This window comes from Pinus tabuliformis, chromosome 6 (assembly GCF_031772625.1).
Source record: "Pinus tabuliformis cultivar Carrire ecotype Pingquan chromosome 6, CPIR1, whole genome shotgun sequence".
NCBI lineage: Eukaryota > Viridiplantae > Streptophyta > Pinopsida > Pinales > Pinaceae > Pinus > Pinus tabuliformis.
The window spans coordinates 1,574,091,683-1,574,118,251 of NC_142292.1; positions in this window are offsets into that span (position 1 = coordinate 1,574,091,683).

The window sequence follows — 26,569 nt, forward strand, 5'->3', positions numbered from 1 at the left end:
TCGGTGAGAAGTGGAAATATCCACTGAGTTGAATGAAGTGAGCAATTAAGGGTCATGATTTGGCTATTTGCCTTGATGAGGTATTGCCAATATGAATCCCAATCAGTCTTTGTCAATTTTTTGATCTCTTCTCTTTGAGTTTCCACTTTTTCTTGTCAGCTTTTATGCAAATCACCTAAATCGGGCATTTCTTTTGGATTTCCTTCTCTTACTAGGTTGGTGGCAAATAGAGTGTGGTTTACTGCCTTGATTATGTTCTTTACCACTCCGGCTTCTCTTGCCACTGCTAGCTCATCTTGTTTGATCCTTGTGTCCAAATCCATGAAAAGAATGACCTTTTGTGTCTTCTCAAGCTCAGGAAGATTGGATTTCCTCCCATCTTCTATTTCTTGCCATTCGATGAACTCTGAGATTCTGGTGTTTAGATCAATAAACTCAGTTCTCTGGTCAATCGCTTTATCTGTTAGCTCATTTCTAGTGATCAGATAAGGAGCAATACATATTTTTGCATAATTTATATTGTTGTTTCATCAGGAGGGAATTCACTTCCAATGCCTCTTTAATGAACTCCTCGACAGGTGGAGTATCCTTATATCTTTCCATGGCTTGCTTCAATTCTTTGAGTTGCATATTTTTGGTCGATATATTGCGTTCATGGATTATCTTCAAGACTTCCATGTTCTATTGCAATTGGGGGAGTTGGTCAACGACTTTCCTGTTCAGACTTTGCCCCTTTGTTTCAAGCTGTTTCTCGAGCTATGCAATCTTATCCTCCTTTTCTCTCAACAAAATAGAGACTTCGGTGGCTTTTTCCATTGTGGCCGTTGCGTATGCTCCCATAAATTGTGACAATCTAGTCAATTTCTCGCTTGGGTTGGAAGGAATGTCCCTCGAAACTATGTCCATTGGTTCATTTCCAGGTGGGAGCTCGGGTGTTTCTACCCTTCTCCTTTTCCTTTGTCTTCTTACTACATCCTTGTGTAGTAGGTTGTATAACACATCTAGAGGAGGGATTTCAGTCACTTTCAAGACAATGATGTGGGCAGAGTAGGGATAATCTTAGTCTACCAAGACGTTGTTGCTTGCTCATTTATTGGCTTGGACTCTGTATTTTCCTGATTATGCAGAGGAGTTTGACACTCCATTGTCTCCTGGGTATCTGTCATGTTGGGAGTGTCTTGTAATTTCTTATTAAACTGATCCCATTCCTATTCCAAACTGTCACTTTTGACCTCTGAACTAATCTCTTTAGGTGGGGTACTCATAACCTGTTTCTCGGTTGAATTCCTCCTAGATTTTGTTGTGTTATCTGTGTCTTGGACCTTCCCTGTATCTAGTGTTTTCTCAGTATTTACCTAAGATTCTATATGAGAATTAGGTCCTTCGCTATTGATAGTCACACTGGGTGTAGGTTTGTCCTCGATTCTCAACAAGTGTATTAGGATTATTTCGAGCCTTCTATTTCTAAACTGCTAAAAGTTTCCAAAATCTTCAAGACTCAGATTTTCCTTTTCCCATTCGAATGATCGTTCGAAGGATTCAGTTGATTGTAATAGGTCTTCAAAATCGTTAGCCTCATGGTTATATGGCTTGATATTTAGTGTAGTAGTGATGTTATATGCTATCTTGTATGGATGAAATTGCCTTTTCAGCAAAGTATGAACCCTAAGGCCTTCCATGCTTACTGATTACTTTATCACATGATTAAAAATTTCCAAAGAAAAAGAACCACACTTGATAGGAAAAGATGGCCATAATAACTTCTTAATTTCTTTGAGAACATTGATCAAGCCTTTTCCCACTGTCTGGTGGGTGATTTCCCTTGCCAACAATTTATTAGAAATATACAAGTGGAGGACATGTGGGTCTGTTGTGCTACCAAAAACCCTGATATAGGTGAACCATTCTTCAAAAAAATATTTGCTGATAGTCAGAAGGTCTGTAGCGGCTTCTTGGGAAAACTTGGGGGCTTTCTTATTGAAAATTAATTGATGCAGTGACAAAATAAAACATTACATATTTTATAGAAATGGGGTATATAATGGGATTCCCACATTTGCTTATGACTGAGCTAGATAGGGTAGGGGCCATGTAAGGTCCATTTCCAACCCATGATAGGAAATTTAGTGCAAAAATAGATGGCATCCATAATGTAGGCACTAAAATAAAATGTAGGAAGGTTCTCTGGAGAGGAGGATCTCTTCTATCGATATTCGGTGATGAAGGTGGCTAGGTTATCAAATAGGATGGTGGCCCAATTTATAATATGGGAATTAACACATGCATAAATCAGAGGAATCCATTGTATGGAAAACTTAGCATTATTGGGTAACCCATATAGTCTACATAACATAACAGCTACATAGTTGTAGGAGTTTTCCAAAGAGGCTATAGCATACATACCTAATTTCTCAAATTTGAATTTGTTCTCCAATATTCTCTAGCCTTGAATCGCCTTGAGGGGCTCTTGGTTCTTCTTTGTGAAGCTGGCCACGTATGTTTTATCATATATATACTGAGGTTCAGGTACATGGTACATTTGCTTCAGGTCCTTTGCTCTGAATAATCCCATGAGTTCCATTCTCGAATTCCTAAATTACCTATCTTCAATTGTGAGGTTTTCCACCACCCACCTGATCATATCCGTGTATGGAAGGATTTTAGCTCTCTCTCCTATTGATGAGCCCCATAAATGGGTAATTATATGGACTCATTTTGCCTCCTAACATAGTTTAATCAACCATTCTCTTAGTTTATTTCATGTTTTTTAATTAGATTTATGCTTATGGAGTGAGTTGGGTTGGTCATTATGCCATGGAGTCTAATATGTGTTTAACACATATTTTTGTTCAACTTTGGATATAAAGTCAAAGATTTAATGGACAATTGGTAGCAATAATTTGAAGTAGACAAGGGAGAGGGTTTATAGGAGGGTATCCCCCTCATTTATGACTCCCCACTTCGAATTCTCCTCCATGCAGCTCAGAGGACAAACATCAACATCAATGCACTAGGAGGCAACTGAGCAAGTGGAGGATAACTTCTGTTTATCTCGAGTTTTGGGAGCCAAGCCTCCCTGATTTTAAGGAAGCTATTAGGAGATTTAGTGGTATAAGTAGAGAGGCCTAGGGCCACATTAGGAAGCTAGTCAAATTTTTGAATTTTTGTTCCAACTTTGCTCTGCTCAACTTCGAGCTTACTTTTGTAGACAGTTACATGTAATCCTATTATTATTTTGGCAATAAAGACGATATCCTTTTTGAGCTAGCACTAAGTTACCTCAGAGAGCTAAAGCTCTTGGGTTAGGTCCCAATCTAAGTAGCCAAGCTCCTCTTGTTTGTATTTATATGCTTTGTTTCAGTTTATGAATTGGTTGCTGTTAGATAAATTTCTTTATTGGTTAAGAATAGGTTGCTTTTGGTGATTTAGAAGGTTGTTTCCATTTAAGTTTTCTATAGAAGGTTGAATAATGATAGAAATAAGATAAAAAAATGTCATCAATAGAGCCTTGGCCTCCTTTAATCCTTTTTGGACCATGAATTGAGGCCAAGACCCTCCTGCTGCCGCAAAAACACAGATTTGCCTTCTCCATAGGATTTCTAGTGTTGCAGTTTGTTAGAAGGTTAATTCTTTTCTTTAGATCTATTTCACCATGCTCATTTCTATCTTATAATAAGTTTCCTTCCATGCTTTCTATCATTATAGCATTTTTCAGCATTTCTTTACATAGCTCATAATCTAGATTAGCTTGATGCAAAATTTTGGTTTTTTGATGTACTTAGTTTCCTTGGTTGCTTAATCTCATTGTTTGATTTTTAGTTTTCTTGCAGCAAATATATTCTCACAGAAACTTAGCTAATCATCCATCACAATATGTCTTTGATCCATGCCCCACAGGTCACCCAAAGTTCATTTCAAATCTACCTTAGTTTTCTGCACTTTTCCATAGACTTTGCCCTCTTTCATTGAACAAATCCGACCATCTTTCTCTGCCCTAATAATTCTTGATGGACCCTAGACACCTTAACACATCATCCTAGCCTTCATCTACCCTTTCCACCCACTTTACTACCTTCAAAACCTCCAAAACTACTCTCAACATCCTCTTATAGACCTCCTGTAGATCACCTGCAACCTCCTGTAGATTTTCCTGTAGGCTTATTTTTGAAGTCTGATTGCGAGAAAAGCCTATAGAAGGCCACCTGAGACCTCCTAGGACCCATCCACACCATCCTACACCTCTGCAAATCCCAAAGTTTCCCTCCATCACCACCTAATCGATGGCACATTGACAATCAAATAAATTACATGCATGACAATTTCACATAAAAATCCAAAAGATGTTTTTTGCTCATTTACTTCTAGAAATAGCTTGAGTAGATGTTGTTTACTTCCTGAGTAGGTAATGGCATTCCTTTCATGGTTTTTTATCTCTCTTTCTACAAAAGTAGGATTAGTTGGTTAAGTAGGGTTTGCTAGGGTTACTTTACATTTCAGTCTTCTTTTCCTTTTTGCAAGTAGAGTAGCCTCTGTAGAGTAAGCTTTCATTCCTTTCATCACATATAGAGCTTCTTTTAGAATCCATAGAAGTTGGCTTGAGCTCCTAGTGATCTTGCGCCAGCTGACCAAGTGACAGCCTGCGGTAAGAACTAGCACTTGTGCATACAGCACCGTCGCTTCCAAGTTTGTTATGAACTACTAGGTTGATAAAAGTAAAGTAGGAATCCCAGGGGTTGCAAAATTATTGCTGCAATACTGCTGCTCACCACCTTTTGGCACCATTGCTTGGGAAGCATCAGAGTATTCTGTGATTACTAATTTATTCTATTTTTCTATCACAACATTCTACTAAGTAGTTTATTTCAGCAAAAGTAGAGTAGTTGTTTCTTTCAGTTTCTGCATTTCCTTGCTTTCATTTTCAATTCTACAATTTCCATTTTAACAAAAGTAGAATAGTTGTTTCTTTCAGTTTCTAGATTTCCTTGCTTTCCTTTTCAATTCCGCAATTTCCATTTCAGCAAAAGTAGATTAGTCATTTTCTTGCTTTAAGTTCTGCATTTCATTTGCTTTCCTTTTCAGTTCTGCAATTTAATTTCAACAAGTTTATTTCAGTTAGTTACAATTTTTTTGTTCAACCAATTTCAGTTTTGCAGGTACAAGTAGTGAAAAAAAAAAAAACCAACCCAAAATATTTCCTTTCATGCCTTCTAGGAACAAAGATAATTCAGGAAAATTCTTTCCCAACACCCCCACTACATCACATAGCCACCCTTCTCTCTTCTTTGGTGGCAGTGATCAAGAAGAACCTTTAGGTGAACAACCAGAGATATTTGAAGAACCTATAGGGGAAGAAGAAGAAGAAGACATCCCTCTTGAGACAATGGCTGAAAACAGAAATGCTAGGGGGAATGGAGAAAGAGTAGAGGGTACCTTTCACATCCAGGAGACCAATGAGGACACCAAAATGAAGAACATAAGCCTTTCAGCCCTACCTCACTTCCATGGTTTGACTACAAAAGATCCTAACACCGTTTTGTTTGAGTTTGCTATTATCTGTTGAACCTATGACTATGTAGAAGATGAACAAAAGTTGAAACTATTTCCTTCTACTCTCAAGGATGCAGCATTGCACTGGTTCATGGGGTTACCTAGAAATAACATCACAACTTGGGCTCAGATGCAACAGGCCTTTAATAAAAAATACCGAGACTACTGTAGGTCAAAAGATACCAAGGAAGAAATCTTCTGAATGACCATGGGAAGTGATGAATCCTTGGAAGATTATGAAGAGAGGTTCCAGCTCAGTTACAAAAGGGCCAGATATACACTTGACCCTGAATCTCTGAAGTTGGTCTTGCTTAGTAGAATTCTGGAAGACCTTCTAGACACCCTCCATTTACTGGCTGGGGGAGACATCTACCAACTACCTTATGAGGACATAAAGACTGTCTTTAGAAATCATTCTAGAGCAACAAGAAAGAGAGGTAGGGGGAGTCAACCCATAGCCAGTACCTCCTCATCCAATTCATCGATCAAAGGTGAACTTGGAAACATGCTGGAAGACTTTAAGAGTGAGATGTTGCAGACTCTTGCCATGCAAAAATTATACCTTGCATATCAAAAGGAAACAAGAAGAAGCAGAGAGGGCTTTGGCCATTTTTTATCCTAGGTGCACCAGGAGGCATCCTAGGAACGAATGCCCATTGAACTCTATAGAGGTTTGAAGAAGATCCTTCGACAGACAAGTTCCCTTCCTTGCCCGGACTTAAAGCTATATACCAAGGGGCCAAAGGAGCCACTGAACCACTGTATTTCATGAACCAAAGGAGACCGCATGGACCTAGACCATACCAGCAGGGGATGCAAGGGACATCCCATACATACTACAATGCCAACCAAGTCACTCCCATACCTTCTTGGGGCCCTCTTACTCATCCTTCCTAGTCCACGCCTCCTCCTTGGTCCTATCCATCTTAGTATCATGCCCAACTAGCGCTTATTCATTTCAATCCTATGCTCAGCCACAACCTCAGTGGAATGCAACTCATCATGGGTGGAGGCCCTAGTACAACTCTCCTCCCACCCTTTTGCCTCCACCACCTACTCAACCACAACCATTGCCTCTTGCTCCACCAAGGCAACCCCAAATGCTTGCCCAGCCAAACCCGAACCTGAACAACAGACAGGCTCAGCAAGTATATAGTGGGGAAGAATCATGCCCAACTTATGTTGTGGAGATTCAAGAGATTAACCTGCGATATGGGAAGGTTCTCCCAGATAACCAGCGTCCCCCTAAGGAGGTTGAGGAATATAAAGAGGAAAGTGAACCTAAAGCAATTCCATCCTTTCTTGAGAGACTATCTGGGACAACACAGCCCACCATAGAAGAAACTGAACTTCTGGGAGAATTAAAACAATTATGTGTAAATATACCACTTCTCCAAGCCTTAAAGGATGTGCCTATATACAATAGGATGATCAAAGAGAAGTGCTTTAGGCTTCCAAGCAGGCGCAAGGGAGATGCCCCAACCATCAATGTCATAAGACAATTGTTCGACCTGATGTTGGGGCAGGTAATCTTTCCGAAATATCTGGACCCTAGAAGCCTAGTAGTTGATGTCCACATCAATGGTACCATGATCCTACATACCTTGATTGATCTGGGAGCTACCATTAATGTGATGACAAAGGACACCATGCCCAAACTTAACCTCCAGGGCTCCTTGAGGAAGACCACGACAGTATTGCAGTTAGCAGACTGCTCCATCGTTACCCCTGAAGGGATTGTGGAAGATATGGTGGTCTCCATTGATTCTTGGGAGTACCCTACTGATTTCCTAGTTCTCCAACCCAAGACAAAGCTCACTGGGCATCCTCTCATCCTGGGGAGACCCTGGTTGGCTGCCGCCAATGTCTACATCATCTATCGAGTTGGGAACATGACCATCAAGAATGGGCATATGTGCAAGCAATTAATCCTATACCCTCCTGCCCAACCCTTGCTAGAACATGATCTACCTCTCTAGTTAGAGGAGAAGGATGAGGATGAATTCTATTCTGCACCACTTTGTGCATTAGAAACTATGTTAAGGGATAAATTCCTCTAGGGTCTTGGGTTGATACCCTAGCAGATCGAACGTTATCTATACAGAGAAACACACATTCCATACAACCATAATGTTAATATAAGCAAACTATATGATAAGGGGCGTAACTGGGGGTCCTTCGTTTGAGAAGATCCTGCCGAGGTCCAAACCCTCTTGGAGTTCCTTTTGCTCCTTCAACCTGCAAAACAATCAATTCAAGAAAATGCAGCGGTATATGGACTAAACATCATAAAGAAATCATCTTCATAGTATATTGAAAGGTAGTTAGTTATGCAATTAAACAACCATTCATATATTAATCATGACATGGATATCATAAACATGAAGAAGATTTATATCAGGAAAAAAGACAAGTGTTTATTTTATTATAGACAAATAATGTACAGAAAGGAATAATTTCACCTGATTCATCCTTTCGCAGGCTCCAAGCAGAACCGTCCTCTGAATTCATCTAGTCTCAAGCCTTTAACAAAATCCTTCCATGAATTACTCCATGATATCTCAAGTAGTAGATAGACATCATCACACAAGGAAACAAGAGTTTCCTGTAAATGGGGGAAGCGCAGGAGGCACTAGGATATTCAGACCTGGTTAGGGAAATCTTAGCATAGTAACCTTTCTCTCTCTTCTATCCTCCCTTAGACCTTCCCATTGAAGCCTTTTTATACTTCTCCCAAAGTAGTTTTTTAGTTGGGAATTCGTTGGGAATAGTTGGGCCACGAGCACTAATAGGTAATCAACAGGTGAAACCCATGATCTCCGCCTGAAATTAAGGAGATTTATTTTTTTTAAGTGTTTTAAGACATAAACGAAGGTTGGGTATACACAGACCCATGTACACACGTGTTTAACTCGGGGGAATGTCGTGTATAGGGAATAAAACACTCTTTTTTAAATTTTGGACCAGGTCTGGAAGGAGGGGTTGCCCTAGGCCATGAGTGTAGCATCACAAACATCAAGAGTGAGGTTTGGAGCTATAACAGAAGCCCCCTAATATATGAGGTCAGAAGGGGTACATGATGGCCAAAATGTATTAAGCAAGTTCACGGAAAGGAAATCTGCCAAAAACTGAGAAGGGCTTCACCAAAGTTCAGCCTGCCAAGCCACAAAAGGAGATCAGAAAGAAACACTGTCTAAGGTGGGCATACCCATGCTCAGAGAAAGTAAAGCATCTCCGCATATCAAGTACAAGCGGATCCACTAAGTATACAAGTATACATAACTGGAAAATACATAATGGATCATCTAATCAAAATCGAAGAGTACATGTCTGAATATCACATATAAGAATGTTAATGATGTTGAAGAATGAACTGGACCATTGATATCAAAGACAAATCACAAAAGGTACCAAATGAACATGATGGAATAGGATGGTACTACACTACAAAATCATGTGCCAGCATATAGAATGTCACCATGACTGACTGCAACATATAAGGTGGAATGGTATCAACTAGCAGCAACAAGAGCAACTGTCAAGTGAACCAATGAATGCTGATACAACCTGAGGTCTTCACTGACTGTTATGGTACATTTCTACACCTTGGGAATAAATGATCTAAATTCGACCATGTGAGAAATCATTTTATTACCGATATTTGATGTATACCATTAACAAACGCGAGACTACTCACCGATAATAATAATGAGCGTCCAAATACCTAGTACAATCTAACAAGTGTGAATGGATGAGCTGAAGTCAAACACCTATAAGAATCTATTAATCAGGAAACAATGATGGTTTCTCATTGACGATAGTGAAGGATCAGCCACTAATGACTGCAAAACCCAAGGTACTGCCAAATGGACTCTAGATCTTTTCCCCAGAGCAATGAGTTGAAGTCGATAGGAAAAGATCCACTAGAAGAAAGGCATTAAGGCATCCTTCATCAATCTAGCGCGATCGTAGGCCAATAATGTGGAAGGAATCAGACGAAAAAGATGCAGTAAGTCGACCGAAGTATGTTTCCAGCATACACAAGATGTGGCTAGTGCATGACAAAAACCCTCTGAACCAACCAATAATGAAAGCTGACACAGAGGTGAGGTATGCACCAATAGGGTCAAATGGAAACCAAGGTATTGCACGAATCCCAATATGTGATAATGTAAGCTGATGTCAAACACAAGGGAAACCACTCAGTCAAATACCCATGATACTAATCGATGTCGAGCACAAGGTGACCTATCAATAAGAAAATAGGGCCAGGGTGCAGCTCTAGGCCTTTCCTCAGAGAAAGATGTCGTCATCGATAAGGAAAAGACCCGCCAAAAAGAAGTCAATGGAGACCTTCTCAAACCAGCATGAGTAAAGGACCAATATAGCTGATGTGATGATAGACATGATACTGACAACTAGGGATGACCGAATGAAAAATGAGTCAAGGGACATCGCAGAGAGGCCGACTCAGGCTAACTTCCCTTGAACAAAAGCACGACTCAATTTGACTATGTGGTAGCATATGATGATTCTGTATAAGTTCATCATGCAGGAGGCACGAATGAACCCTCCATATGATTGGAAGAGATAACCAATCGGGGGAGAACTGACTCAATAACAAGGTTAATGCGTACCTAAGTCAAACTAAATCCCTCCCAAATGGAGGAGACTTTGTTTTTGAGTTCTTTGTTCAAGGGAGACACGACTGACTCTAGCTGCCAACAATAAATGGAAATATTGTCCTGTTCCTACTATTTTTTGGAATATATAATTTTTTGTCTTTTTCTGTTAAGCTAGAAAAATAATAAAAGAATGTTATAGTACAGTGGAAAGAATGAGTGTCGGTGAAGCAGATAATCTAGTTCCTGGGATTGGAACATTCCTATGCTCAATGCAGGGAGGCAAAAACTAGTCAAAGACACTCAAAGGTGTGTTCCTTCCATGGGTCAAGGTGTGTCAAGTTGCAGAAGTTAAAGGCATGGAAGTTTGATTTTGCAGTGGTCATGCTCAAAAGTTTGCTTAAACATGAGTCCAAGTGAAGCTGACTCAAGGCCAAAAAGGTGAAAGTGGTCAAAATATAATGCAGTAGTACAACTCAACACAAAGGAGCCTCTAGGGTATAAGGCTAGAATGAAGCAAAGAAGAAAAGATGGCCACTGATCCTGAAATAGCAAAGCTTGCAGAAATTTGTTTACGGTCCACTTTTTTCAGTTTTCAAGATCACTATTATGAACAAATATCTGGAGTTGCCATGGGTTCCCCACTCTCACCTATTGTCGCCAACTTATACATGGAGTACTTTGAAAGAAAATCCCTTGAATCATACCCTCTGAAGCAAGCTTGGTGGAAAAGAGTTGTTGACGACACTAACCTAAATTGGACTCATGGTAAGGCGGAGCTGGAGAAGTTTTTCAATCATCTTAACTCTATATCTTCCGAAATCAAATTTACTATGGAGCTTGAAGAGAACTGTAAGATCCCCTTTCTTGATGTCCTGATCAGTAGGAAAGAGGATACCAGTACTTTGGGACACCAGGTCTATAGAAAGAAAACTCATACTGACAGCGATCTTCATGCTGACTCTTACCATCATCCTTCCCAAAAATCTGGCGTCTTAAACACTCTAGCTATTAGGGCTTTCAGGATTTCTGACCCTGATCACCTAAAAGATGAGATTGAACACTTAACCTCTATCTTCAAAAACCTTGGATACAAAGAGTGGAGTATCAATAAAGCTATAAGAAGAGCCCAGAAGGTTCTCTCCAAGCCTCCTGAGGACAAGAAATAAAATTATGGAAAAGTTGACCTTCCATTCATCCAAGGGGTTACAGATAAGATTGCAAGAATTTTAAGGAGGAATAACATAAACACTCAATTTACAACATGTGGAACTATAAGGCAAATGATGAAGTCAGTAAAGGATAACATTGATCGTCAACAACTCAAGGGTGTGTACATGATTGATTGCTCTTGTGGCAAGAGTTATATTGGGGAAACAGGTCGGTCTCTCAAAATAAGACTAAAATAACACGTAGCTGATATAAAGAATGAGAGATCCCATACATCAGCCCTCACAGAACACTCATCCAAAACAAAACATCATGTGTGTTTGGAAGACGCTAAAATAATTGCAAGAGAGGATAATTATCATAAAAGAAAAATCAGAGAGGCCATCGAAATTATGAAATTTCCTCAGAACCTCAACAGGGACAATGGGAGTGAAATTAGCGAAAATTGGCTTCCCTTGATCAGGCAAATAAACCCCTCAAGTCCTTTGGAAGCGTAGTATCAGGTTTTCAAAATTAACTAAATTTTTTTATCAAAATTAACTAAAAATTTTATCAAAAAATTTTAATTTTAATTAATTCTAAATAATTAATAAAATAAAGTTTACAAATTAATTAATTAATTAATTGGTTAGGCAGTTAGGGCTTAATAGGTTATATCGAAAAATTGGTAAAATGATTAATAACAATAAATAAAATAAAAACAATAATAAATTAATAATAAAATTAATTAAAATTAATTAATTAAAACAATAATAAAACAATAATAAAATTAATTAATTAATCAATCAATTAAATAAACAATAGAAAGAATTATAATTAGATTAAAATTAATTAATTAAATAAATAAAAACAATTAAAGCAATAGAATTAATAAATTAATTTAATTTAATTTAATTTATTTATTTAATTTCATCAATTTTAATTAATTCTAATAAAATTAAATATAATTAGTAAACTAAAATAATTAATAATAACCTGAGATTAATAAATTAAAATATAATTAAATTATATTAATTATTTAGTTAATTGATTAATTAGGAATTAGAAATTAGGGCTCAATAAAATTTGGTGAATAAAGGAAAATATGGTAAATAAAAAGGAATTATGAATAGAATTAAATAAAAAAAAAAAATTTATTAATCAATAAAATTAAAGCTAATTAATAAAAATTTAAATTAATAAATTAAAACTTATATTTTTTGAATTAAAATAGGAATAATCAAGCCAATTAATTAATTTAATTAATTAATTAAAATAAAATAACAATAAATTAAAATAAATAAGGTTTTGGCTCCTTTATAAAAATTAGGGTTCTTAGTTTATTTATACCTAGGTCCTTGGACTCTTCTCTCAATAAAGTTTTCATTCTTCTATCTGATTTAGTCCTGATGATGGACCCCCTTTGGGGTTTGAAACGTCGACAGAATGAACACGAAACTGTGGATAATCCAGATCATGCCACTGCAAAGAACTACCACAGAAGCCTAAAATCTAACAGGAATGAGTCTCCTTTACATAAGTCATGGCGGGACTACAAAGGACTCCCGAGCCTACTCAAATCAGAGCAGCATGGGTAACAAATGTCAATGAGGTGCTAACTACGGTGCCCATGTAAAGGATGGCTTCTACCATCATGTCATGATTTAAAGAATCAGCAAGTGAAGATGGTTTACGATCCATAACACGATGGGATCGACCCTATGGCAAATGTATCGACAAATGGAGGCTAGCATGCATAATGCAACGGAAAAATGGCTTCCCTAACCTATATGGCAATGAGAAAATGATACCTGCCATGACGGTTCAACAGTCATGGAAACCATCGAAAAAACATCCAAAATGTCCTGAAAGTCATACCATTCTCGACATTCCAAGCTCCCAAGTTAAAAGTTACATGAGATCAAACAAAATTAAGTTTTGAAAAAATTTTGCATTTTCAAAGCCTATAAAAGAGTTTTTATACTCACCATTTTCACCATTTGAGTTTGGGAATAGAGAAGTGGAGAAAAAAGAGAAAACTTTTCCATATGCCAAATTCAACCGTTCAGATTCTTCCAAAATCCTCAGGTAACTCTTATACTTGTCTTGCAATCAATTGTGACTAGTTTTAGAATTTTTAATTTATGTTTTACCGTTGAATTTTTTGTCAAAAATTTCCCCGCGGCGTATACGCGGGTTGGATATATTAAACCCTCATACACGCTGGCCCTACACGCGACTGTGTAAATGGACCCACGTATATGCCGCGAACATTTCAAACAAAAAAACTAACGGTCTAAAATCTTTTTTTCTTCAGGATGCTAATCACTTGGCGAGAAAGAGAGCATACCTCAGTGGATGATGCGGTCATGAATGATCCTAATGCTTTGGATGCCTTACGGGGATGTGGTTTGCTAAAATTCTTCAAATTGCCAAATATGAAAGCAAACACATGTCTGCTTGAGATGCTCATTGATTACTGGAGTATCGAGGATGATGCATTTATGATTGACCAGATGCCACTCAGGATAGAAGTGGAAGATATTTATTTCATCACAGGCCTTTCCCGAAGGGGAGAGGTAGTACGTTCTAGGGGCAGGACACAAGGCAGTCTCTCGATCGAGGACTACATGCATATATATTGCCTGAGACATCCAAAAAAGGTTGGAAGTCAAATTTCAATCACACATGTGGAGAGTTTATCGTTGAGGATAATCCTGTTCACCATAACTAGAGTGAATGGATCAGCTTCTCTGCACTAGGCATCACGGCTAGCCATGAGCTTGGTGGTAGACTGTCTCACCATCGTATTTGACTGGTGTACTCCTCTTCTGGCTAGCTTGAAAAGCCAGCTCACTTCCATCAAGAGAGGGCAGACCAAAAACTTTGGATATGGGACTATTTTGTGTTCTTTCTTTTTTGAGAGGGTCCCTGCACTCTACCCTAGAGTAGTAGTTTCAATCAGCACCCCACGAGATCCACGCATGGGCAGGTGGGCTAACTTGATGAAACGTCCAGCAGGTGGGGACGTCCCATGGACTGCATTTGACGATGACTTCTTCTCCTAGTGGGAGCAGAAGATCATTGCCATAGATGACTACCCTTATGTTGGGTTGGACTTCAGAGGAGATCCCGATCTAGTATTACCACCAACCGCAACATGGGGCGACATTCGTAAGTGTTTTTTTATTTTATTTTATGTTTTTTTGGATTTTTTAGATATAATAATGAATTTTGAAAAATGTTTTTGATAGGATTCAAATGACTAATATGATGATCATGTTCCAAATATTGGGCCAATACAACTAGATGAGTTCCCACGACACAGACATCGCAGCCGAGGGGCCAAAGAGGTAGCTGCAGACACAGAGTGACTACTTCACACAGTTCAATGACACTTGGGGAGACTGACTCATGGAGTATCGATGGCAGCCGTAGAGGATCTTCCAGTAGATATGCAGTGTCATGTGGTTGGCATGCCACGAGACTAGGTCCGCACTCTTAGGCGTGTGGGTAATGTAGTAGTTGCCTACTTAGCCACTCATCCTGAGCTGGGGCATTAGATATACTAGACATGATTATGGGAATTTGAGTCCCAATTTTGCATATTATTTTTGGACAGACTTATGTACAATCGAGATGTTTTATGATATATATATATATATATATATATATATATACAGTTCGACTTTTTGATGCTTGATTTTATTGTGATGAATGATTGATGTGCCAGTCTAATGCTTGATTAGTGATAGAATCAGCTAACCAATTATGAGATCTTGGAATGTGCAAATAATTAATATAAGTAAATGATCTTTGCAGCAACCTCACCCTTAAATACTGGCGATATAAACATAGATCCCTTACCCAATAAATGTTATTCAATTGTGACACTATCAATTGTGAATCAAGATAAACTACCAATGAGTTGATTTCGTGAGAAATTGCCTTAGATAGTAAATTAATGATGGAAGTATACTCAGCCATATTAGTTGTAATGTAGTAGTTGCATACTCCCCTTGATACCATTAACTAACCAGTTGGATAGTAGAGTACCCAAGCTGCGGAAGCGAGGTTTTGAGTATGTCAACTAGCACCATTGACGAATCCAAAATAGACCAAGTCATCCATCAACACCTGCCACAGCAGACCAAAAAGTGTTGATCTAAAAAAATCTCGATGAGATATGTACAAATATACACAATGTACAAAGAAGCCATTGCCTAGCTGCTACTTAAGCAAAGCACTTCTTGAGGTAGAGCCCGTTTCGGGGCTCCACCAACTTGTTTCCTTCAAAATCGATTAACTCATATGACCCTTTTTCTAAAACTTGTTCAATTATGAAGGGACCGTACCACATAGGCTTGAACTTGCCTACCTCCAAGGTGTCGTTGTCTTGGTCGTAGACCAAGATGAGGTCGCCTTCAAAAAATACTCGACGATAGACAACTTTATCATACTGCATTTTAACCCTTTTCTTATGAGCCTCATTAATTATGGCGGCATCTCGACGCCGCTCATCGAGATGTTCCAAATGAAGGAGGTGCTCTTCGAGACTAGAAGTCTCTAGAAGGAGCTCAATAACTAACTTAAGAGATGGAATTTCACATTTGATAGGAAAGATAGATTACATCCCATAAACTAACTGAAAAGGTGTAAAACTAGTGGCAGTCTTTATGGAGGTTCGGTATGCCCAAAGAGTCACATACAACATAAGATGCCAATTGAATTGATTTTTATCAATTGTTCGTTGCAGGATTGTCTTAAGAGTTTTTTTCACTGCCTCGACCTGTCCATTGGCCTGAGGATAATAAGGAGATGAATGTTCCTGGTGGAAACTCAATTTAAGAGCCAATTCAGACATTAGTTGATTCTGGAAATGACTGCCATGGTCAGTGACAATCTCTCTCGGGATACCGAACCTTGAGATAATCTTATTAAAAAGGAACAATGCCATTGTTTCACTATCATTTTTGTAAGTAGGCGTGGCCTCAGCACACTTTGTGAAGTAGTCTGCGGCCATGATAATGTACTTGTGATTCACTGCTAAAGGCGGATTACAAGTTGTAAAATCAATACTCCACTTAGTAAAAGGACCGAAAGTGACAACAGGAAAAAGAGGAGCTAGATGTGTGCACATCTTTCGAGTATAAATTTGACACGAGTGACAACATTTGACTGCTTCAACACAATCTTTGATGAGCGAAGGCCAAAAATTGCCGGCATGCAAGATACGCTGGGCAGTAGCAAGCCCTGATAGATGACCACCACAAGCTCCACTATGGCAGTCATTGAGTACTGAATCTGCTGCCTCTAAGCTTAAACAACGCCAGAGGATTAAATCAACCCCTTGACGATATAATGTATCACCAATGATAACATAATTTTTAGCCAGGTGACATAACTTTCGGCGTTCATCCTTAGAGAAAGTAGAGGGAAACTTTGAAGTCTGGAGATAGACAATGATATCTCCATACCAAGGGTTGAGTGAAGAGATGAGGAATAAATGTTTGTCGGGAAAACATTCCTCATAAATAGTATCTTCTCCACAAGGCAGCTCGGAAATTAGCTCGACAAAAACCATGGATTTCTTAGACTTGGTGGACAAGAACTCGAGATCAAATTCTTGTAAAATGACTATCCATCGATTGTATTTGCCCCCAATCACTTGCCTACTGAGGACAAATTGAAATGGATTGACCGCCGCTAAGAAAAAAGTTTTGTGTAGCAAGATATAATGATGGAGCCACTGGACAGCATGGAGAGCTTCCAAAGCCAACTTCTCAACCAGAGAATAGCGAAGTTCAGGACCTATCAAGCCTCGGCTCAAATAATAAATCACATGCTCCGTGAGAGCATCGTCTTCCTGAACAAGAACCATACCAATGGTTGATTCTGCTGCAGCGAGATATAAAAGGAAGTCCCTACCATAATCTGTGGACTCAAAAGCGGGGCAGAGACTAATTCCTTTTTCAAAGCATCGAACGACTACTGTGCAAAGTCATCCCACATGAATGGAACTCCTTTGCGTAGCAAACACATAAACCCTTTAGTGATCTCGACATAATTTGCTATAAATCGTCTTAGGAAATTAGCCTTCACTTGAAGAATTTGAAGTTTCCGAATTGAGGACGGGGGAGGCAACTCAATTATTGCCTCAACCTTGAAGGGATCAACCCAAATCCCTTCATTTGACACGATGAACCCTAATAACTGACTAGATGTAACTGCGAAAACGCACTTATTGGGATTCAACCAAATTTTATAAAAGCGACATCGCTCAAAAACCAATCAAAAAGATGACTAGGGTGATCAGTTCTCTTTAGACAACGAGCAGCAAGATCATCAAAGTATGCTTCGATGATATGTTTAATGCCGTGGAATGTTATAGCTCCAAATCTCACTCTTATGGTTTGTGATGATGTACTCATGGCCTAGGCAACCCCTCCTTCCAGACCTGGTCCTAAAATTTAAAAAACAATGTTTTATCCCTTATACGCAACATTTCCCTTAGTTAAACACGTGTATACGCGGGTCTGTGTATATCCAACCCGCGTGTATGTATTAAAACACTTAAAAAAATATAAAATTCCTTCTTTTCGGGCGGAGATCGCGGGTTTTACCTGCTGATCACCTGTTAGTGCCCGTGGCCCAACTTTCCCAACCAACTCCTAACTAAAAAACTACTTTGGAGATGGTATAAAAAGACCTCAAAGGGAAGGCCTAGGAGAGAGAATAGAGAGAAAGGTTATTATGATGAGATTTTTCCCTTGACCAGGTCTGAAGTCCCTTGTGCCTTCTGCACTTTCCCCTTTTTGTACAGGAAACCTTTGTTTCCTTGTGTGTTGATGTTCATCCACCATTTATGACATCATGGAGAGAGTCATGGAAGGAGTTTTGTTAGAGGCTTGAGGCTAGAATGGATCCGGAAGGAAGCTTTGCTTGGAGCCTGTTGAAGGTGACTCAGGTGAACATATTCCTTTTTATGTACTTTATTTGTCTATAATAAAAGAAACACATGTCTTGGTTCCCGAAATGAATCTTCTTTATGTTAATGATATTCATGTTTTGAATTCATGTGTAAATGGTTGTTTGGATTTCATAACTAACTACCTTTCTTTATAACATGAAGATGGTTTCTTTATAAGTTTTTGTCCATGTACTGCTGTGTTCTTTGAATTGTTTATTTTGCAGGACAAAAGAGAAGAAGGGAACTCCAAGAAGGGTTTGGACCCTAAAGGCCTTCTCAAACGTAGGACCGAAGGCACGTACCCTTATCATAGAATTTGCTTATAATAGCATAATGGCTGTATGAATGCATGTTTCTTTGAATAAACAACTTTTAGTTTGCTAGGGTTTCACCCAAAAAGCCCTAGGGGAGTAATTCCCTCTACCAGAATTGGCGACTCTGCTGGGGACAACACTCTTGTTGTTCCTAGTTTGGGTGTTTTTCAAGCCAATCAGGGCTTAGCTGCCTTGTCTGCTTGCTGTTACTGTCTGGTTTGTTCTTGAACTTTAAGCTTTGCCAGTTTCTTCAGTTTGTCTTTTTTATTTTTCTTGAAGATTTTCATATACGCTATTTTTCTTAGATACAGAGGCGTATATACGCTTGTTTCTTTGAGTAAACCCACGCATACGCAGGTTTCCTCAAACACAGTCGCGTATACACGCAATCTGTACTACAATACAGTCGCGTATATATTCCAATTTTCAAGATTTGTAAATCTTTTTGGCCTCTGAAGGTTTGTCTGGTGGTTTGAGTCAGTCTGAAACAGTCATTTTCCAGTATCAGTTATTTGTTTTACAGCGAGAATCTCGTTTTGAATTCTCTCTGATTATAAGGAGTGTTGGTCTTGTTTTTTGTTGATTGCAAGCGTCATCGTTTTTGGCTAAAGCACGCAAGATTTCTTGCTAAGAATCTTGGCTGCTTTGTTTCATCAGGGTAGGAAGATTGAATTTAATCTTTGTGTTAATCTTGCTTTTGGTGACTTTTTGTTTGCTTGACAAAATCACTTTTTGTGACCATCTGCTTCTTTGTTTCATGAAAGTTGTTGTTTGACACTTTCTTGGAATTTGTCTTTTTGATCTTTTTGGTTTTCATTGCCAAGGCTTTCATTGCTACTTTTGATTGTTAAGAGCGATTTTAAACACATTTATTTTTGTTGAGTTTTCATCCATTGAGTGATGTCAATTCGCAAAAGTGTTTGATTGCCTATTCTTCAATCACAAGTTTCAGTGTTGAGAGCATCTTTTGAAAAGACTCTTTTGTTTGTTTCTTTGAAGAAAATCTTTTGAAAATCTTAGTTTTGCTTTCTTGAACTTGCTTTTCATTTGGTTTCCTTTTAGTGAAGTGAAAGTGCTTTATGTTTGTCTTAGTACTTTTTTTTAGTGTTTAGACGAAATGGATGGTAACATCTCATATTCCATCTAGGCATTTTAAGTGGCAAGATAAAGATTGATAAGAAAGCAACTTTCATTTTTTGTTGCATGAACGTATATTTGTTGCATTAGGATAGATTTGCATATATTTTTAGGAATCCATAGTTTTGTTAACTTTTGTGAGTATGGAGTTTGAAAAGAAAAAGAAAAATTTGTTTATTAGAAGTACCTCCGAACCCTATAGAAATTACTCTTCATCGAAAAACGAAAAAGTGCATGTGCATGTAGTTAAGTTTTTATTAATTTCTTTTGCATCAAAAAACACCACTAGTTTCACTTCCGTTACCTTGTGACTTAAAGAACAGCCTAATAAAATCAAGCGCTAACTAAAATTCACTAGAACTTTTTGTTTTAGTCAGTTACACCAACAAGATTAGGATTTTAGGGCCTTGGATTAGGCGAGTGGAGAGTTAACTCTCCAAGGCCATATAAACGTCAAACGTAGGAGTCTGAATAACGAGAGAAAATCCAATAGTGTTAGGAAGACCAGGAAAGCTCTGGATCTGGGAGTTAAGCACGAGGGTAATGAAGACAAGGAAGAGAGATACCCCCTCTCCTACTTGTCTGAACTTACCTCACGACTGTTCTGCCTGGCTTCTGCGACGAGTTGGTATCCATAGTTGCTGCTCCTAGGGAACTACACAGGTGGCTGCAGAGGGGAATCCCGTGGCACCTAAGGTTGACGTTGCATCACTCTCAACGGTACTACTGGAGGGCACCCTTGCGAAGCTTGGGGGCTTGCACTGGCGCAGGCTGTTGTTAGGAGGTCAGCGTAACTTCCTCTGTTACCTTCGCTGATAGGACTGGGCCGTCATTATCCCACACTATCTTCGGAAGGCCCCTGACTCCACTTTCTTGTATTTTGGTGTCCGGTCCTCATCACCCGAAGCGGAAATACTTGGAAGTTGTTTGGCTGGCTGATATCTTTAGGGACTTTTTAGTGAGTGCTCTTTGCTACTTGTATATAGTTGGCTTTAGGTATTTTTGTCTAGTCACGTTTGGAATTTGTGTTCTGAGTGACTGGCTTACCACTCTACCGATCTTGAAAGGATTTTGGTTGTTCTTTCAGAAGTTGTGGAGTTGCCTCCTCAAGGGCAAAGGTTTTGATTGCTTATCCATATTCCTTGAAAATTTATTTCTATATTCCCGTAAGGGAAGGGTCTTTGGATAATTTAGATATGGCCAATATTCCCGTGGAAACCAACCAAGGTGCCCTCCCGAAAGGGGATCCTTGTGCTTTTCCTTCCTTTGGAAACGTTGGTACTCCCTTGATGGCCACTTTGAATATTCCTGGGTTGAATGTTGGACTACCCGTTTGGCTGTGGTCCACTCCGAATATTCCCAATGCTCTTGAAGCCTCTCAGTTGAATGCTTTATTTCAAGGGCATCACATGGGTGCTAATTGTTCATCTAATTTCAAAGAGAAATCTAGGGTTCCTTCTTCTCCTCCTTCTTGTCACAAGAAATCTAAAAAGAGGAGAAAAAGGAAGTCAAAGAAGAAGAATAATTCTATCCTTTCATCTTCAACCTCTGCGAGTCATGTAGGAGATGAGCCTTCAGCCACTGCTAGTCATGCTGGGGGCACAAGTCTAGTCACTGCGAGTCACACTAGCACTTCATCTTCAACCTCTGCTAGTCATGTTGGAGATGAGCCTTCAGCCGCTGCAAGTCCTGCTGAGGGCACAGGTCTAGTCACTATGAGTCATAATAGCAAAGATTCACCGACCTCTGCAAGTCATGTTCAGGACTCTCCGCGAACCACTGCTAGTCATGTTGGCGGAATGGAGGTTGATAAGAAACCTGGACGTAGAAGTTTTAAATCTAAGTTCCCTTGTAAGATATGCAAGGGAGACCATCTTACTCATTTATGCCTTGGTATTCTAGAGGTTCAAAGGATATGGTCTGAGTTTGAAAGTACTTCTACTCCTAAACCTGATATGGTTTCTCATCAATCCCATCAACCATTGGTTGATAATGTGGTAGAGCCAGTGCAATCGCTGGCCAATTACACTCCTCTTTTGGGGGCTGAAGGGCCTAACAAAAGAGTTTGTTTGATCTCTAGTACAAAGTCTTCTAGAATAGGGGGCATTCTGGTTACTTCGAATGTTCCCCCTCCAAGTGATAAGAGTGTTTCCTTTGATTGGGATAGTCTTGTTGAGCCTCGTCTTCCTTCCGCTGCACCTTTTCAAATAAAGATCAGGGTTAATTCCACAAATGTCTATCGATGTATGGTGGATGAAGGATCCTCTGCAAGTATTATATCCTCTTTGACTTGGAAAGCTTTGGGTTCCCGAAAGTTGTTGACAACTCAGAGTCAGTTGTTAGCCTATGATAGAAGACCTAGTAAATCTATGGGTGTTCTTCCTTAATTGCCTATCACTTTAGGTGGGAAGACTGTCTTAATCGATATGATGGTGGTTAATAGCCCTTTAGACTTTATATGCTACTTGGGCGTGATTATGTCTATGTTATGAATGTTGTGGTGTCTTCACTCTTTCGAGTAATGTGCTTTCCTCATAACGGGAGTATTGTCACTATTGATCAGCTTGCATCTGATAATCACCACCCTAATTCGACTTTATTACAGAATGCCCCCTGGTTTGTTCCAAGTGTTCAAGTAGACTCTACCCTGCCACGGGTCAATTATGTGGCATTGAATCCTCAATGTTCAATCGCTTCTAAGAAGAATCCTTTGACCTATTATTCTCCTTCTTGGGACTTGGTCCCGGCAGTTGACCGAGAGATTCTTCCTATAGGGACATGGGACCCTTTAATTCCCTCTTTTAATCCTTGTAGTTCTCATGATTTCTCAGATCTTGCTTTGCCTTCACAGGAGGAATTCTTTGAAGCCATGAGTTATGACTACCAAAGGAGTCCTTGGTCCGATCCCTGCAAAGGGTTTGTCAAGAAGAACTATTATGCGTAAGCCGCAAAGCTGCATGGTCCCATGTACCATATTGTACATATGAGGTACGCATTTTCAAGTTTGGTATTCTATAACACAAGATCTTATATGAAGTTTATATGTGGGATGCATTAACTTCTCGTCTAGTGTTCCTATTTATGTTCACAGAACTTGGAAGATGTCTCCTTTGGAAGTTTATGGTTGGTCCGTTCTGACAGGTATTGGTTCTCGAAACTGGCATATAGGTTAGGTTTTTCCACCTGCATTGTGCACTTATCAGTTTCCTTTTCCATTTTGCCTTAGGATCGACCCCACCAAGTTATGGTGCGGAACCTTCTCATTGCTTAGAAGTATCATGACTTGTGTGGTAGAGCCTACCTTATCATGGGTGCCCTAGTTAGTACCTTTTTTGTTGCTTGGCACTCATGTTGATTTTTCATCCCTAGGCTCGGGAGTCCTCTGTAGTCCCGCCATGACTTATGCGTTGAAGACTCATTCTTCTTAGCTTCTTCGCTTCGTTCTGGCCTTATACCCTAGAGGCTCCTTTGTGTTGAGTTGTACTACTGCATCGCATGTTGACCACTTGCACCTTTTGGCCTAGAGCCGGCTTCACTTGGACTCGTGTTTAAGCCAACTTTTGACCATGACGTCTGAAAAATCAACCTTGCATACCTTTGACTTTGCAGCTTGAAACACCTTAACCCGTGGAAGGAACATACCTTTGAGTGTCACTAACCAGTTTTCACCTCTCTGCATTGAGCATAGGAACGTTCCTTTCCCGGGAACTAGATCATCTGTTTCACTAACACTCGCTCTTTCCACTGTACCATAGCATTCTTTTATTCTTTTTCCTGCTTAACAGAAAAATACAAAAAAATTAAATATTCCAAAAAGAGCAGGAACGGGACATTATTTCCATTTATTGTTGGCAGCTAGAGTCAGTCGTGTTGCCCTTGAACAAAGCACTCAAAACAAAAGTCTCCTCCACATGGGTGGGATTTAGTTTGACTTAGGTATGCCATAACCTTGTTATTGAGTCAGTTCTCCCCGATTGGTTATCTCTTCCAATCATATGGAGGGTTCGTTCGTGCCTCCTGCATGGCGAACTTATATAGAGTCATCATATGCTGCCACACAGTCACATTGAGTCATGCTTTTGTTCAAGGGAAGTTAGCCTGAGTCGGCCTCTCTGCGGTGTGTCTTGACTCATTTTTCAGTCGACCATCCCTGGTTGTCAGTGTCATGTCTATCATCACATCAGTTATATTGGTCCTTTACTCGTGCCGGTTTAAGAAGGTCCCCATTGACTTCTTGCTGGCGGGTCTTGTCCTTATCGACGACGACACCTTGCTCTGAGGATAGGCCTAGAGCTGCACCCTGGCCCTATTTTCATTATTGATAGGTCACTGTGTGCTCAACATCGATCAGTATCATGGGTCTTTGACTGAGTGGTTTCCCTTGTGTTCGACATCATCTTACATTATCACACATTGGGATTCGTGCAGTACCTTGGTTTCCATTTGACCCTATTGGTGGATACCTCGCCTCTGTGTCAGCTTTCATTATTGGTTGGTTCAGAGGGTTTCTGTCGTGTGATAGCCACATCTTGTGTACACCGGAAACGTACTTCGGTTGGGTTACTACATCTTTTTCATCCGATTCCTTCCACACTATTGGCCTACGGGTTACACTCGCGCTAGATTGATGAAGGATGCCTTAATGCCTTCCTTCTAGTGGATCTTTCCCTATCGACTCCGACTCATTGCTCTGGGGAAAAGATCTAGAGTCCATTTGGTAGTACCTTGGGGTTTGCAGTCATTAGTGGCAGATCCTTCGCTATCGACAGTGGGAAACCATCATTGTCTCCTGATCGATAGATTCTTACAGGTGTTCGACTCCAGCTCATCTATTCACTCTTGTTAGATTGTACTGGGTACCTTGACGCTCATTATCATTATCGGTGAGTAGTCTCGCGTTTGTTAACGGTATACATCAATGACCGGTAATCAAACGATTTCTCACATGGTCGACTTCAGATCATTTATTCCCATGGTGTAGAAATGTACCACGGCGGTCGGTGAAGACCTCAGGTTGTATCAGCATTCATTGGTTCACTTGACAGTTGCTCCTGTTGCTGCTAGTTGATACCACTCCACTTTATATGTTGCAGTCAATCATGGCGACATTCTATATGCTGGCACCTGAGTTTGCAGTGTAGTACCGTCCTATTCCATCATGTTTAGTTGGTACCTTTTGGGATCAGTTTTTGATATCAGTGATCCCTTGCATATTTCAGCATCATTAACAGTCTTATATGTGATATTCAGACATGTACTTGTTCATTATGATCAGATGATCCATTATGTATCTTTCAGTCATTTATACTTGTATACTTAGTTGATCCGCTTGTACTTGATATGCGGACATGCTTTACTTTTTTTGAGCATGGGTATGCCCGCCTCAGACAGTGTTTCTTTCTGATCTCCTTTGATGGCTTGGCAGGCTGAATTCTGGTGAAGTCCTTCTCGGTTTTTGATAGACTTCCTTTCCATGTACTCGCATAATATATTTCGGCCATCATGTACCCCTTCTGACCTCATATATTAGGGGGAATCCGTTATAGCTCCAAATCTCATTCTTATGGTTTGTGATGCTGTACTCATGGCCTAGGGCAACCCCTCCTTCCAGACCTGGTCCTAAAATTTAAAAAATAGTGTTTTATCCCTTATACGCGACATTGCCCTGAGTTAAACGCGTGTATACGAGGGTCTGTGTATATCCAACCCGCGTGTATGTATTAAAACACTTAAAAAAATATAAAATTCCTTCTTTTCGGGCGGAGATCACGGGTTTTACCTGCTGATCACTTGTTAGTGCCCGTGGCCCAACTGTTCCCAACCAACTCCTAACTAAAAAAATACTTTGGAGATGGTATAAAAAGACCTCAAAGGGAAGTCCTAGGAGAGAGAATAGAGAGAAAGGTTATTATGCTGAGATTTTTCCCTTGACCAGGTCTGAAGTCCCTTGTGCCTTCTACACTTCCCCCATTTTGTACAGGAAACCTTTGTTTCCTTGTGTGTTGATGTTCATCGACCATTTATGACATCATGGAGAGAGTCATGGAAGGAGTTTTGTTAGAGGCTTGAGGCTGGAATGGATCCGGAAGGAAGCTTTGCTTGGAGCCTGCTGAAGGTGACTCAGGTGAACATATTCCTTTTTATGTACCTTATTTGTCTATAATAAAAGAAACACATGTCTTGGTTCCCGAAATGAATCTTCTTTATGTTAATGATATTCATGTTTTGAATTCATGTGTAAATGGTTGTTTGGATTTCATAACTAACTACCTTTCTTTATAACATGAAGATGGTTTCTTTATAAGTTTTTGTCCATGTACTGCTGTGTTCTTTGAATTGTTTGTTTTGCAGGACAAAAGAGAAGAAGGGAACTCCAAGAAGGGTTTGGACCCTAAAGGCCTTCTCAAACGTAGGACCGAAGGTACATACCCTTATCATAGAATTTGCTTATAATAGCATAATGGCTGTATGAATGCATGTTTCTTTGAATAGACAACTTTCAGTCTGCTAGGGTTTCACCCAAAAAGCCCTAGGGGAGTAATTCCCTCTAACATGGAAAGCATATGACATGGCCCGCTGGAAAGTAGCTACAACATTTTTAAGACCAAAATGCATCTTTCTGTATGTAAAAGTACCCCAGGGACATATAAAAGTTGTCTTATGTTGATCTTCAGGACGGATAGAGATCTGATTATAACCAGAAAAACCATCCATGAAGGAAAAAATCTCATTACCCGCACACTCATCAATTATCTGATCGATGAATGGTGTGGGGTAATTATCTTTTGGATAGGCCTTATTTAGGTCTCTAAAGTTGATGCATACTTAGA